This window comes from Macadamia integrifolia, chromosome 14, assembly GCF_013358625.1.
Source record: "Macadamia integrifolia cultivar HAES 741 chromosome 14, SCU_Mint_v3, whole genome shotgun sequence".
Classification (NCBI taxonomy): domain Eukaryota; kingdom Viridiplantae; phylum Streptophyta; class Magnoliopsida; order Proteales; family Proteaceae; genus Macadamia; species Macadamia integrifolia.
In genome coordinates this window covers 24,818,855-24,833,672 of record NC_056570.1, presented here as the reverse complement: position 1 = coordinate 24,833,672, position 14,818 = coordinate 24,818,855, and positions in this window count along the sequence as shown.

Here is a 14,818-nt window from a genome sequence, read left to right as displayed (position 1 = left end):
TTCTTTGTTAGCACAGAAGGAGACAAAAGAAGGGGCAAAGCATGCCGTATATTGTCTCAGCAAGAAGTTCCTAGAGTATGGGACATGGTACACATCTTTGGAAAGAACTTGTGTTGTACTGATTTGGGCAACGAAAAGGTTACGACACTACATTGTTTCTCAACTGGAAGGATGGCTCGCTGGTTACTTTTGCTGTCATGTTTGACATCACCTATGTTACTCATACATCTATCAAGGGGTAGGCCATAGCTGATCATTTGGTTGCCCATCCCATAAAATATGGAAGATCCTTGGATGATGCCTTTCTCAATGAAGGAATCGCCGCAATGGAGGAGGAAGACACAATTAATGAATGGCAGTTATTCTTTGATGGAGTGGCTAATCCAAAGGGGTGTGGTGCAAGAATATTACTCGTCACTCCTGATGGCCTTTATTTGCCTTCATCATTCTGTCTCGATTTTCCCTATACCAACAACAATGCTGAGTTTGAAGCTTGTGCTTTGGGACTAGAAATGGCCCTGACCATTGGGGTTAAAAGGATCAAGGTGTATGGAGATTCATCCATTATCATTTGTCAAACATAGGGAAAGTGGAAAACTAGAGATGAAAAGTTGAAGACATATCAAGAACATCTGGAAGAGGTAATTGAACACTTTGAGAAGATCTCATTCGAATACTTCTAGAGAGATAACAATAGGTTTGTTGGTGCCCTTGCAACCTTGGCTTCCTTGGTAGAATGCAACCCTATGGCTAGGGTCTGACCATTCTTGGTAGAACAAAGAAGCAGGCCCATTTATTGGAATTTGGTGAATTCTCTCACTGTGTATGGTTGGTCTTGGTCCACTCATATAGTGGATTTCATTAGAGAAAGGAAGTATTCAGTTGAAGCAACTGACAGATAAAAAACGTTTCTAAGAAGATATGCCACCCAGTTTATTCTTCAAGAGGATTTGTTATACAAGAGGTCCTATGATGGAATATAGTTGTTGTGCATGGATAAGGAGCAAGTTATAACCATCATGGAGGAAATTCATCAAGGTCTTTATGGACCCCACATGAATGCCAAGATGTTGTCTAAGAAGATTCTCAGGCTGGGATACTACTGGAACACAATGGAAGCAGATTACGTGGACTTTGTCAAGAAATGCCAAAAGTGTCAAATATTTACTAACATCATACATATTCCACCAACCGAGCTACATTCACTCAGTTCACCTTGGCCATTCTCCACTTGGGGCATCGATATCTTTGGAAAGGTCAACTCCAAGACATCCAACGGTCACGATTTTATCTTAGTTGCCATTGATTATTTCATCAAGTGGGTAGAAGCTCAGTCTCATGCAGTCCTCACGTCTGCTAGGGTAGACAAATTCATCCAAGAAAATATTATTTCCCCATATGGAGTACCTCAAGAATTGATATCAGATTAGAGATTCCATTTCTGGGGCAAGACTGATAAAATATGTACAAAGTTCAATATCAGAAGACATCGGTCTACCACTTACAGGTCGCAGACCAATGGGGCAGTAGAAGTAGCCAACAAGAACATCAAAGCCATGCTGTAGAAAATGGCAAAAACACACAAGGATTGGGCTGATAAGTTACCCCTTGCCTTGTGGGCATACCAAACTTCTGTGTGATCCTCGATGGGAGCCACCCCTTTCTCTTTGGTATATGGGGTTGAGGCGGTTCTACCCGTGGAACTCCTGGTACCATCCCTAAGGGTCCTTCTTGTTAGTCAGCTACTTGAAAGAGAGACTTTCTCCATGAAAGGTGCATGAAAGCCATGGATAATCTGAAGAAATATCAATTGAGAATGGCCAGGGCCTTCAATAAGAACACGAAGCCTTGTCAGTGAGTGAACTTGTTATTCGGGAACAAAGAGCCCCAATTCATGACCCAAGAGGAAAATTTAGGCCCAACTGAAGTGGTCCATTCACTATCAAGGAAATTCTACGAGGCAAAGTTGTGAAACTCATAGACCACAATGGCAAAGAAATACCCAGACTGGTCAACATGGATCAACTCAAGAAATATTATGTCTAAAAGGGCAAATAGCATAAACTACGTTAGACTTGATTCCTTTGGAGGGATACATTGGCAACTTGACATGTGCAAGTGCAGTCTTAACCATCTAAAGGCAATAAATTAGTTCCTTGATTAATAATCAAAGTATCTTAAAAGATCATCATATTTTGTGTCCCCCAAGAATCGCTATTCGACATGAAAGGCCATTAGGTATCTGTCATCCACCTATTGGTCTGTCACTTCTTATCCAAGATTCTATCCCCTAAGAATTGCCATTTGGCTTGCAAAGCCATCAGGTATCTGTCATTCACCTATGACCCATCCACCCTTATCCAGGATTCTATCCCCTAAAAAGAAAATCGCCATCCGGCACCAATTTATCAAGGCCAGTTTATTCCCTACCCTTGATCAGTATAAAAAGAAAGAGCTTGATGCAATAGTGGCGAAGGCTGGTTTGAGTCATTAGATAATGAGTAATGCTTTGATAAATCATCATATCTCTTTGTTTGTGTTGGTTTCAGGAAAACTCATGGGCTCGTTGGATTAGACATTGAGGAAATGGACTTTAGACATAAATATGTGGGCACCAAGATTACTGAAATCCATAAATGTGTCATTTCTTAGCTAGATTGGATGTGTGAAGCTATATCACCAATTACTCTGGCAGGTGCCTCAACACTGGGATGCCACCCTGCATGTATTTCGGTTTGGATTAGTGGAAATCTGTCCAACTCTCGAAGAATTTTAGGTTTGTACGTTATCTCCACCCAAAGGTCGTTTGTTCCAACCATCTTTGAAGAAAGATTATTCAGAAGAAATTTAGGACTTCTTTGGACGGGAAGAAGAGGAAGTGAAGCAATTTGTCAAGTATGGGAAGATTGACATTCTAAAGATGGCCCAAATCTTCATCCAATATTGACCAATGGGAGGAATCCATCAACAGAGGTCATAGGATGCTTATTTACTTTGCATGATAGCTCGTTATGTTCTCCACAAGGAGGTGATATCATCCCTACGGTTCTTGCAGAAATACTCAAGGCATTTGATGATATGAGCTATGGCCACAAATTCAGACTAGATCATTATTAGGTGAGTCTTGCTATTTTTCAAAATTGGCTCCTCGAAAAATTGAAGTTAACCAAGCCATCAAAAGGAGGCCTACTCGGAGACCTTCGCTACCAGGATAAGAGGGAAGTTTCGGACTTCAACCTCATCATTGATTGGGAGAAGTACCTATAGGAAAGAACTTTGCAAGATATCGCATAGAGGGGCCCAGGGAGGCCACAAGAAGATTTTTTGATGAAGACCCCTAGTTACAATTATGTCAGGTTGATGGGATTGACTTACACACTCTTTTATTTTCCTATGTACATCAACCAACAATATGGGCTTGAGGAGAAAGACCCAGAAGGGTTAGTGAACTTTCACCCACCTCAAGAGTTGTCTCCCCACCTTGTTACTTACCTATCTTGTCTATCACAGGAAAGTTGTTTCCCTCCCATGTAATTCACTTGGTAATAGAATGAGGAAGTATTTGGATTCTCGTGGAATCCTGATTGTTCTAATTATGACTTGAGTTATGGAATTGATTGTGCCTCAGCATTGCAAGAAAGAAAAAAAAAAAAATTCTTTGTACCAAAAATAAGTTTTCATTCATAAGATGCTGAAATAAAATGATGAACAAACAAGGGGAGGGAAAAAGAAAAAAGAGAAAAATGTATCCATGTGTTTGTGCTTTCAATAAATGCAGGAACAAATCCCTATAAGTTAAAAGCCATTGAGCTGCACTTTGAACCATCCTCATGGAGCACCAAAGAATCCGTAGATGCTAATCCAGCCTGCTCCAGCCTCTGGGTCAGGTCCTGACTCAATGCATCCTGCCATGTGATCTCTCGATCTTGGCAACTATCACCTCTCACAAGTAATAGTGCATCCTTCTAATCTCAGTATAGACCTCCGGGGATACCTGAGAAAGAGCATATCAGCTAGAGGAAATCAAGAGTTAATTGGAGGATGATTAGATACTTACAAAATCATAAGGAATAGACAACCCAAGGGAAGCGTCTACATATGTGTTTGGCTCCAGAAGATGAGGGAGACTAGGGTTGGCTACGTTGGGCTAGGTCCAGGTAGGGAAGTCACGAAAGGGGACATTAGCAACCCTGAGAGACCCGTCGGCACTAGTAGAGGGTCCTACTTGTGTAGGATCGATAGCACTTGTATGTGATAAAACAACAGAAGGATCTACACGTCTCACTCTCCCCTGAAAGAACATCAGTCAAGGTCAAAACAGAAAGGAATTTGAAGGAAATACTCTAGAAAGGGCAACATACACTGGACCATCGGGACCTAGAGGGGTGCGCACTGTCTCCTCCTCCAAGAAGGTTCTGTAGTCCTTATCCTAGTCCAGAAAAGAGTCCTCCCATAATTCGACAGCCAAGCACTCCATCTCATCTTCTACGATAATCTCTGGGCAATGCATGGTGAATGGAGGAAGATTGGGAGAAGGGTGCGGCTCGATATCCGACCACTGGGGTACTACTCTCTCTCCCAAATACCAGGCGTGACTCCACATTCCCCGAAAAAGGACTCGGTGCTCGGATAAGTGCCTAATCAAGGTTAATATTTCAAGATATGGAAATATGAGGTCATGGAATGGTCTCCAAGTAACCTGCAAAACCAAGGAGAAGTGAGTACAACAAAAGATGAAAGGAATTTCAGTGTCAGACATGGCATACCTCGGTAAGATCGTTCAAAAGAGAACGAGAAGTGGTCCCCAGAGGATGGTGTCGAGCCCTGAGCACCTGATTATCTCCCCATTTTATGACTACAGGGAAGAAGAATGTCTCAGGGTCCCTCAGTTTGAGCTATGGTCCCCAAATGCTTAAAGCACCAAGGCTCTTTCAAGAAATTAAAGTAAGAAAGTGCAATCCAGATGAATAAAAGGAAATGAGTGCAAGAAGGGAAGTTACCTGAATAATGAAGCCTGCCCCCTTGAGGCTTCTGTCTCCATAGGACAACAAGTCTAGGGACCGTAGGATATATGCATAGGCAGCCCCGCCTCAGTCCCAAGAATATACTGTACAAAGATCTCGAAGGAAGTATACCAGACAGATATCCACTTCCCCTCGGAGGTTACTGAAGAGGCACTGACTCGCAAGAAGGAAAGGGCCACCTGAGATATGTTGCCTAGGCTCTCCCCCAGGCTGACTTTCCACCATCGGGCACTGATCTCCCTTAGGTGAATGTGTGTCTGGCCAGCCACAATGGTGATGCTGGTCAGGTCTGCGAACTCCTGGACAGTCAGAGCCTTGGGTAGGGTCATGGATCTAAAAAAAAAAGGAATGCCTATCAAAGCATAGAAGCATAAGGGTGTGATGGTGATCTCACCAATAGGAAGATGGAAAGAATGAGTACTTGGCCACCACTGCTCCATCAGAGCCCCCACCAGTGCCGGGTTAAACTCTCGAGTCTCCACCAAAGCTAATCGGCCCAGACATGTTACATCAATTGTCTACTTTACTCTATGAGGAAGCATCTTATGCCACGACTAAACCATGTTTGGATGGCCATATAAGGCCAGGGAGGTGGTTCCCTCCCCTCATGCTAATGGAAATAAAAAATGGATAAAAAAAAAAAAAACAGCATAAAAAGAAAGACAAAGCAAGAGTAAAAGATAATCAAAATAATGAATAAAATGTAAGGACTTACCCAAGAACCCCATATGGAGTTGCATATGTGATTCCGACTATTGTGAAGGGTCTGCCCGGAGTACTAGTCGGCCAGGCCCTCATCCCTGCGGAAAGGATTGCTGCAACTCTCAAGGTGAACTTCTCCCATAGTCTTTCTTTTTCTCCTTTTAGCCATATTTTTTGAAAATTGTGAAAAGCCCTAGAAACTTTTCAAAATTATGAGAAACCCTAGAAAGTTTCCAAAATTGAAAGAAGCCCTAGAAAGTTTCCCAAATTACATAAAAGCCCACAAGAATATCAAATTCCCCAAATAACTCGTCCCTTAAGAACAAGATGAAGATCTTTAAGAACTTCAAAAACAAGATGAAGATCTTCAAGAACTTCAAGAACAAGAGTGAAAAACTCCAAGAACAAGAAGGAAAACTTCAAGAAAAACCAGAGAGCTCCAGGAACTCAAAACTCACTCAGAAAATTTAGAATGTAGAATGAACAGGGGAGGGGACCCATTTTATATAAAAAAGTCGTTCTTCCAAAAATAATAGTAATAATAATAAATTTTTTAAAAGATTCCAAATCAAGCATCATGATTCAAATCAAAGGAAAAAAGCAAAAGTCCTAATCAAAGAACCAAAGATCAAGAATCACGAAAAAATCAAGAAAAGAAACAATCTCATTGACCTGGCCCCAAGTGGCCCAATTTCATTGATCCGGCCCCATGTGGCCCAATTACATTGACCCAGCCCTAGGTAGCCCAATTTCATTAACCCGGCCCTAAGTGGCCCAATTGCATTTATCGGCCCTAGGTGGCCCAATTTCATGACCTGACCCCAAGTGGCCTCATTACATTTACCCGCCCCCAGGTGGCCTAATCTCATTGACCTGACCCCAAGTGGCCTCATTACATTTACCCGCCCCTAGGTGGCCTAATCTCATTGACCTGACCCCAAGTGGCCCAATTGCATTTACCCGGCACCAAGCAGCCCAACCTCGTTAACCCGGCCCTAGGTGGCCCAATTTCATTGACTCGGCCCCCAGTGGCCCAATTGCATTTACCCAGCCCCAAGTGGCCCAATTGCATTTACCCGGGCCCAGGTGGCCCAATCTCTTTGTATCGGCTCTGAGTGACCCCAATCTCGAAGACCAAATTTCCTGAACTGGCACATGCGAAGCCCAGTTAAGGAAAATCCAAGAATCAAATGTTTTTGCCTGTTACAAGATTGAAAGGGCAGCAAATTCCTCCCTTGTAACCTTCAGTCCTAGATAGTCCAAATTGGTTCGAAAAACCCAACCTGGAGACCAAATTCCCTGAACTGGCACATGTGAAGCCTAGCTAAGGAAAAGTCAAAGATCAAAATACTAACATCTTTTATAGCATTGGAAGAGCAGCGAATTCCTTTCCTATAATCGACAACCCAGGTAAGCCCTAAAACTCTAAAGTAGTTGAGAGATAATATCTATTGCACTTTCAACTCCATCATTAATGAGCAAGATGGCGGCAGTACATGCTTCAGGTGATAAAATGTGGTCGTTCTTTTCTTTACCATTTGGCAGATGGCACAGGTCTCGGCCAAAGAGGGGCATTCTATAGAGACCCAATTTTGTCTCCCTCCTTCAGCTATAATGAAATGCGAATCTTGGATGTAGCTTTTGACTTCTGATCAATAGAGATGATGATTTACTGAGAAAACCAGAAACATTCCCCACCTACTTGAAAACCGATGAAACCCCATGTGGGAAGGAGGAGGGTTCAATTTTGACTTCTTATATACAAAGGAATGCGGTCAAGATGACCATACAGATGGATAGTATTCAGAAATACGATTCCGATGATATATGTCACGTCAAAATCAGACTGTTGAATTTCCCATAATCTCCCTTGCAAAATCATATTTTTTTTGCGTGCATGTCACGCACACCAACCAGCCAAACTATCTAGCTAGCCCAGCCAGCTTAGCCAATTAGCCAGCCAATCCGCTAGCCAACCAGCCAACCCAGCTAGCCAACAAACTAGCCCAGCCATTAAGCCAACCCAGCCAGCCAGACCCAACCTGCCTGCCCGTGTGCCCCCACCGTATGGCCTGTATACCCCCATCGCATGGCCTGTGCATCCCTATTGTATGGCTTGTGCACCCTCGCTGCCTGCCTGCATGCCCCCATCGTATGGCCTACGTGCCCCCCACCGCACGTTGTGCATGCCCCTACTACATGGCCACGTGCACCTTGCCTGCACCATGTGCATACTACCCCGCACAGTTCAGCATACCTCGCACGCTATGTGTCGCACACCTATACCAACCTCCCTCCACACCCTTATACTTAGCCTATGCCTAGTTACACACCATTACCCGCACACACTGTGCACATTGCCCGCACACCCATGCTTATCTCCCAGCACACCCTTATGCCTAGCCTGTACCCAGGTACACACCATTACCCGCACACACTATTCACATTACCTGCACACCCATACAAATCTCCCCGCACACCCTTGTGCGTAGCCTGTACCCAGCTACACACCATTACCTGCACACACTGTGTATATTGCCCACACACCCTGTGTACATTGCCTACATGCCCCATGTATTTCAACCCAACCTTGTGTGTCGCCGTCAATGGCCAGGATTGGTGTTCCCTTGACCTAATGGGTGAAGAAATTCCCTCTTCACCCACTTAAGACCAAAAAACCCTTTTTTTTACTAGGGATTTTCTCTCCAAGAACCCACTTTTTACCCATTGGACAAAATCCTTCCCCCACCCATTTTGGTCTGAGGACCTCTTTTACCCAGTGTATAAAAGCCCTATCCACCCACTTTAGGCAAAAAATCCCCTTTCATCCATTGGATAAAGATGTTCCCTCTTTCCCATTGACCGAAAAAACCTATAAATACCCCTACTTTAGATTTCACACACAAAATCCCACCTCACTCCCTTGTAGTGAAACTTTCTTCTCGTTTCTCTCTTGATTTTCTTCGGGTCTTCGGAGCGATCTTTGTTAAGATCCAAAATCTAATTCAGATCTTTGAAGTGTTCTTCGAGACTTCAAAGATCTTTAATCCAAGTTCTTAGTCCGATCCAGTTTTTTGCTAAAAGTAGTATGTTCTTCAACCCCCTCCTTTGAGTGTTCTTGAGTTTTATCCAAAGTAGAAACCCCCCTTTTGAGGTTCTTCGGGTCTACGAAGAGATCTTTGTCAAGATTTGAAACTCCATTCTGATCTTCAAAGTGTTCTTCGGGGCTTTGGAGCTCTTCAATCCATTTTTAAGTCAATCCATCTTTCCAAAAATAGTAAATCCTAGCAGAAGCCATGTCTGAGTGCCCCTGGAATCTTTTCAGAAATAGCCATTCCCAGTGGAAGCTCTGCCGAAGTGCCACCTCAGTCTAACCCTCCCCTAGCCTATCCCCAGCGAAAGCTCTGTTGGAGTTCCACCTCAGCCTAAGCACAGAAATAGTCTTCCCTTACCGAAGCTCTGTCCGAATCCAAACTCAAAAGTAACTGTTTCTAGCCAGAACCCTGTCCGAATACCATCACAATCAGCATCTCTCAAGAAAGGAAGTTGCAGGTCAAGACCATCTTCCCCTGAGCTAGGAGAATCCAAAAGATAATCTGAGCTGGTACTAAACAGGGGCCCACCCCTCTTGACCCAAAACAGGGGTTAAGTTCAGGTATAATTTCTTAATCAACTTGTCATAATGTAGACTTTATATAGGCCTTGTTTTAGTGTATATAGTAGTTTGAATTCAATTAATGTATATAGATGTGATAACTTAGCCATGCATGTGGAATAGTAATAATTGTGAAAAATGTTCGTTCTCAAGCATCTAGTACGAAGACCGATTGAACTGGGTAGATTGGGTGCCTAACACCTTCCCAATTCTGTAACCTGACACTTACCCTAAATCTCTGGACCAGACCAAATTTTTGGACCTTTTCTCAAGAATCGGGCCCACCCCTAGGTCCTAGGCCCATATCCCTAGGTGGTGACTCCAAACCCCATTTGTATGATCTCAATCCCCTTATTGGACCATCATCAAACCCCATCTCAAATGATGAATTTTACACTCTTATGAAATAGTCCTCCATGTATCTCCAAGCAGCAATATGATGGTGCGGGGCTAGTAAGCAAAGCACACACGACACGAACCCCTCCCCTCACATGAATGAGAAAGAGAGAGGAGAAAGGTTAGGATGCAAGTCCTTTTCCCCCCAAGTGAAGAGAGACATCCCATTGTCTCCGACCGCTACCCTCACAATAACCCCAACTGCCCAACTTGTTATATTGGTGATGGGGTTAGTAATAACAACACATATCAATATTGTATGTTGTGGAATATTTTCTTCCATTGGACTTGGACTACAATGGATTGAGGTGGATTGATTGGTCGGCATAATGGTTCCTTAGGCTTGATATAGGGTTTGATGCATATTATGTGCAACCCATTTAAGAGCCAACTCTAGAATTTTATTTGGGTTGGGTTTTTCTTTCTTGAACTGAATGTAGCTCCTATGTATCAAAATAACATATTATAAAGAACACTGAGAAGAAGTATTTCAGAACATGTCTAGGTGTTGCATGAAAGAAATACATAATAACTTGTTGAAAGGATGTTGCTCTGAGAGCAGTAGTATAAAGGCCCAACAAAATCGCTGCCCATATACGTTTTGTGAAGTTGCATGATAAAAAAATGTGCCAAATATTTTCCTATTTGGAGCTGCACAAGACATAGGTTTGCTCCAATGGGATCCATTTCCCTAGGACATCCATTATTGGTAGTCCTCCATGGATTGTTCGCCAAAAGAATATCTCAAATTTTGAATGTATATGGGTTCTCTAAAAGATCTCCAGTGTTTCTGTTTCACTATTCCAATACTCATTCACACTTGGTAAGAAAATTAAAGGGAAAAAGAACCCTACTGATAGGCTAGTGTAGGGAACGCCCAGACACTGCCTCTACTTTTTAGGGGAACTAAGGGCAAAATGCCCTTGCCCCCTGAAAATAAGGGTTGTGTCAAGTCATGGGTGTAGACACCCAATTTTTTCACCTTCCCCCGGTTATGATGACTTATGGATTGTGGACGCAGCCTTTCACTTCCAATCTATGCATGACAGTTGATTGAGGTAACTCAACCCAGAAACATTCCATACCCACCAAAGAATCCCAGGAATCCTATGCGAAAGAAAAGAAGGATCCAATTATGACTTCTTATATACAAAGGAATCTAGTTCAAAATGACCAGACAGATGGATAGTATTCAGAATCACGATTCCAATGATATATGGTATGTCAAAATCGGATTGTCGGATCTCCCATAATCATTCCCAGAAAATCACACCTCGCGCGCTCCCTGCTTGCCACGCGCATGCCCCTTCCTGCCTCGCGCATGCCCCTGCCTGCCTCGCATGTGCACCTACCTATCTCATGCGCCTTCACTACCTTGTTCGTCCCCCCGCTACCCTGCATGCACCCCCACATGCCTTGCGCACCCCTGCATGCATCACATGCCCCCACTACCCTGTGCGCACCCTTGCTATCCTACACGTGCCCCTGCATGCCTCGCATGCCCCAACGTTCCTAGCACACCCCTACTACCTTGTGCGTGCCCCGCTGCCCTGCGCACACCCCCTCTACCTACTTCGTGCGTGCCCCCTATCTGCCCTACGCACGTCCTCCTCCTACCCCTTGCACCTACCTACCTCACGTGTGCCCATGTCTGTCCCGTGTGCCCCTTATTTTGTATGCCCCTCCCTGCCTTATGCACCCTTGCCCAGCCCCGTTGCTTTTGCCAATAGTAGGAATCTTCACTCCGATGACTTGAGTTATGAAGAGATTCTCCCTTCACCCTTTTATGCACTTTGAATTGCTTTGCTAGCATAGCCTACACCGCGACCTCCCATTGGTCCAAAAATGCATCTTTTCATCTTATTGGCCCAAAAAAGTATCTCTACACCTCATTGGCCAAAGAAATTCACCCTTCACCCCATTAGTCCGAAAATTCATTTTGTTACCCCATTGGTTTAGAAAAATCACTTTTTAACCCCATTGGCCAAGGAAATTCCTCCTTCCTCTTCATGGGTTCAAAATATCTACAAATACCCCCCCTCCATTTGGTTTTTCACACTCAAGCCTCCTAGTGAGCAACCCTTGTAGAGAAGCTCTATCCTTTCTCCTCCCCTCCCCCTTTGAGGTTCTTCAAGTCTTTAGAGAGATCTTCATTCTTTGGATCTTTGAAGTGTTCTTTGGGCCTTTGAAGTTCTTCAGTTATCTGCTTTTTTGAGTGAGCATTTTGGCTAGGAGAAACTTTGCTATAGTCTCCCCCCTTTTGAGGTTATTCAAGTCTTCGAAGTGATTTTCATGAGATCCAAAGTGTTCTATGGGCCTTCAAAGTTCCTTAATCATTTAAGTTTCGTCAGGCCCTCCCATAGCCTATCCCCAGTAGAAGCTCTATCGGAGTGCGACCTCAGCCTAGCCCTCCTATAGCCTATCCCCAGTGGAAGATCTATTAGAGTTGGCCCTCCTATAGCCTATCCCCAGTGGAAGCTCTACCAGAGTGCCACCTCAGCTAGCCCTCCTACAGTCTATCCCCAGCGAAAGCTCTGTTAGAATGCCACCTCAGCCAAAATCCATAAGTAGCCCATCCCTAGCCGAAGCTCTGCCAAAATTCAAACCCGAAAGTAACTGTTCCTAGTTGGAACTCTATCTAAATATTACCACAGTCAGCATCTCTCGAGAAATGAATTTGGAGGTCAAGACCATTTTCCACTGAGTCGAGAGAATCCATAAGAAAGTTCATGCCAGCAGTAATCAAGGGTCCACTCCTCTTGACCCGAAACAGGGGTCAAGCACAGGTATAATTTCTCACCCAAATTAATAGAATGTAGACTTTATATTGACCTTGTTTTAGTGTACATAATTATTTAAATTCAATCAATGTATATATGTGTGCTAACTTAGCCATGCATGTGGAATAGGAATAATTGTGGAAAATGTTCGTTCTTAAGCATCTAGTAAGATGACCGGTTGAAATAGGTAGATTGGGTGTCTAATACCTTCCAACTCTACAACCTGATACGTATCCTAAATCTCTAGACCAGACCAACTTTTGGGCCATTTTCTCAGGAATTAGGCCCACCCCCGCATCCTAGGCCCATAATCCTAGGTAGCGACTCCAAACCCTGTTTGTATGATCCCAGTCCCCCATATTGGACCATCATCAAATACCCGTCTCAATGGTGACTTTTACACTCCTACGAAATAGGCCTCCACGTATCTCTGAGTGGCGGTACAGCAGTGCGGGGCCCATGGGTAAGCACACACGATGCACCCCTCCTTAATAAAGTGAAAGAGAGGAGAGAGGTCTGAATGCATGGACTCTTCTTGCTCCCCACAAAGGAGAAGAGAGGTCTTTCTTCGACCGCTACCCTCACATGGCGACTCTGCTAGGGACATGTCAAGCTTTCGACACTAGATGCTACCATTAAATGTAAGAAAATTTTCCACCACATCTGTTTGAAAACATGTCTGGCTAATTCTATGTTTGTAATTGTATTCGCTAACCGCATCATGCATCGTGCTCAAAGTGAAATCATTTGGTGAGGGACTCCCTGTCATGCCCGCACCCTCAGGGAGGTTAGTAAATGTCATAGAGAGTACTCTGAGAGCAAATGTTAGCCACTTTTTTGTACAAGGTTGTGGGGTATTGTTAAACGGTGAGGATGTTCATAATTGTACCAGCAACCTCGGGGAGTTCTGTGCACTTTTTGACATTCTGAGATCCAATAATGATATTCCCGCATTACACTTTTGCATATAATCACTCACGATTCCACCACCCCATGGCTAGTTGCTTAACCTCGTGTGCAGTCACGAGTAATGGAAAAGGAAGTCATTCCCTTAATCTTGTGTCTCTGGGTATATCAAAAGGATCAAGTACCTTGCATATATAGATCCTGTCAAGGAAGCCTTGTCGGTCCTATTGCATCCACTGCATACTTGCATCATGTAGGAAATAAATGGAGAACGCTAGGAATGCCACAAGCTAATTTGTAGAATTTGTTTGAGGTCTTGAGAAGGAATATTCCTATAATGCATTCTAGTCATAAAAGAAATGCTCTCCTAAGTGGGTTTCAGATAAAAGGTGTCCTTCCTCCTTAGAAATGAGATATGGATGATTTGGTATATGAGACTCTGGGGTGATTCCCGTCGAAGTCCTGTAAAATGCCAAATCATCTAAAAGACCCAAGGAAACTAGGAGGAAGGTCACATAGTGGGGTAAGATTAAGAAAAGCATGACTTTATTGGCAGAGAATGTCTTATAAGAATGTTCTGGTCAATCTATTTTTGTGTAAATCCCACTTAGGACATTGAGTGGACTAGGGGCGCCATCCCCTATCCACTTCTTATTATTAAGTGGACTAACTTTGGATGAATCATTGGTTGATAATTAAATGGATGAATGAACAAACGGTTGGGAATACAAGAATCCTACAATAAGCCACTTTTGATTCAAGCACAATTCTACACCTCAAGTATTCTCCGCGGTCCATTTGGACATGTCAGGATAACCGATTGACTCGCTTAAGTCCAGTGTCACCTCTATCGTCTCTTCAAGACGGTCTACTACCAAGTGATTATAACCCAGTTCACATAATTCCACACAACTCTGAATCACCCAAGCAAGCATGTGTCCACCCCGTAGAGACCTTGCAGACAGAAATGGCTAAGGCCAAGAGTGGATTGGCCCAAATATTGCATATGCTCGAAACCCGCCCCAGGACTGATTACAGGGACGAAGTAGCAAAGGCTATAGGAGAATTGGAATAGAATGGACCCATGGTTTGTCGTGGGAATTTTTCTCAAGTAGACTTTGGAGAACCAGAGCTAGTCAGGCCAACTGGTCAACGAGAAGTTTCACCTACTCATCTGAATGGTTAACGTGGAACCTATTATCGAGTCCCTCCGCCTAGAGTGGTGATTAAAGATGAGGAAGAGGAGTTTGCAGTGTACATCCAAATGGAATCTCCAGAGACAAAGAGAGAGAAAAAATCAGACAGCAACTGGAAAATTTGGAAAACTTGATCCGAACAGGAAAAAGTTCAAAAAG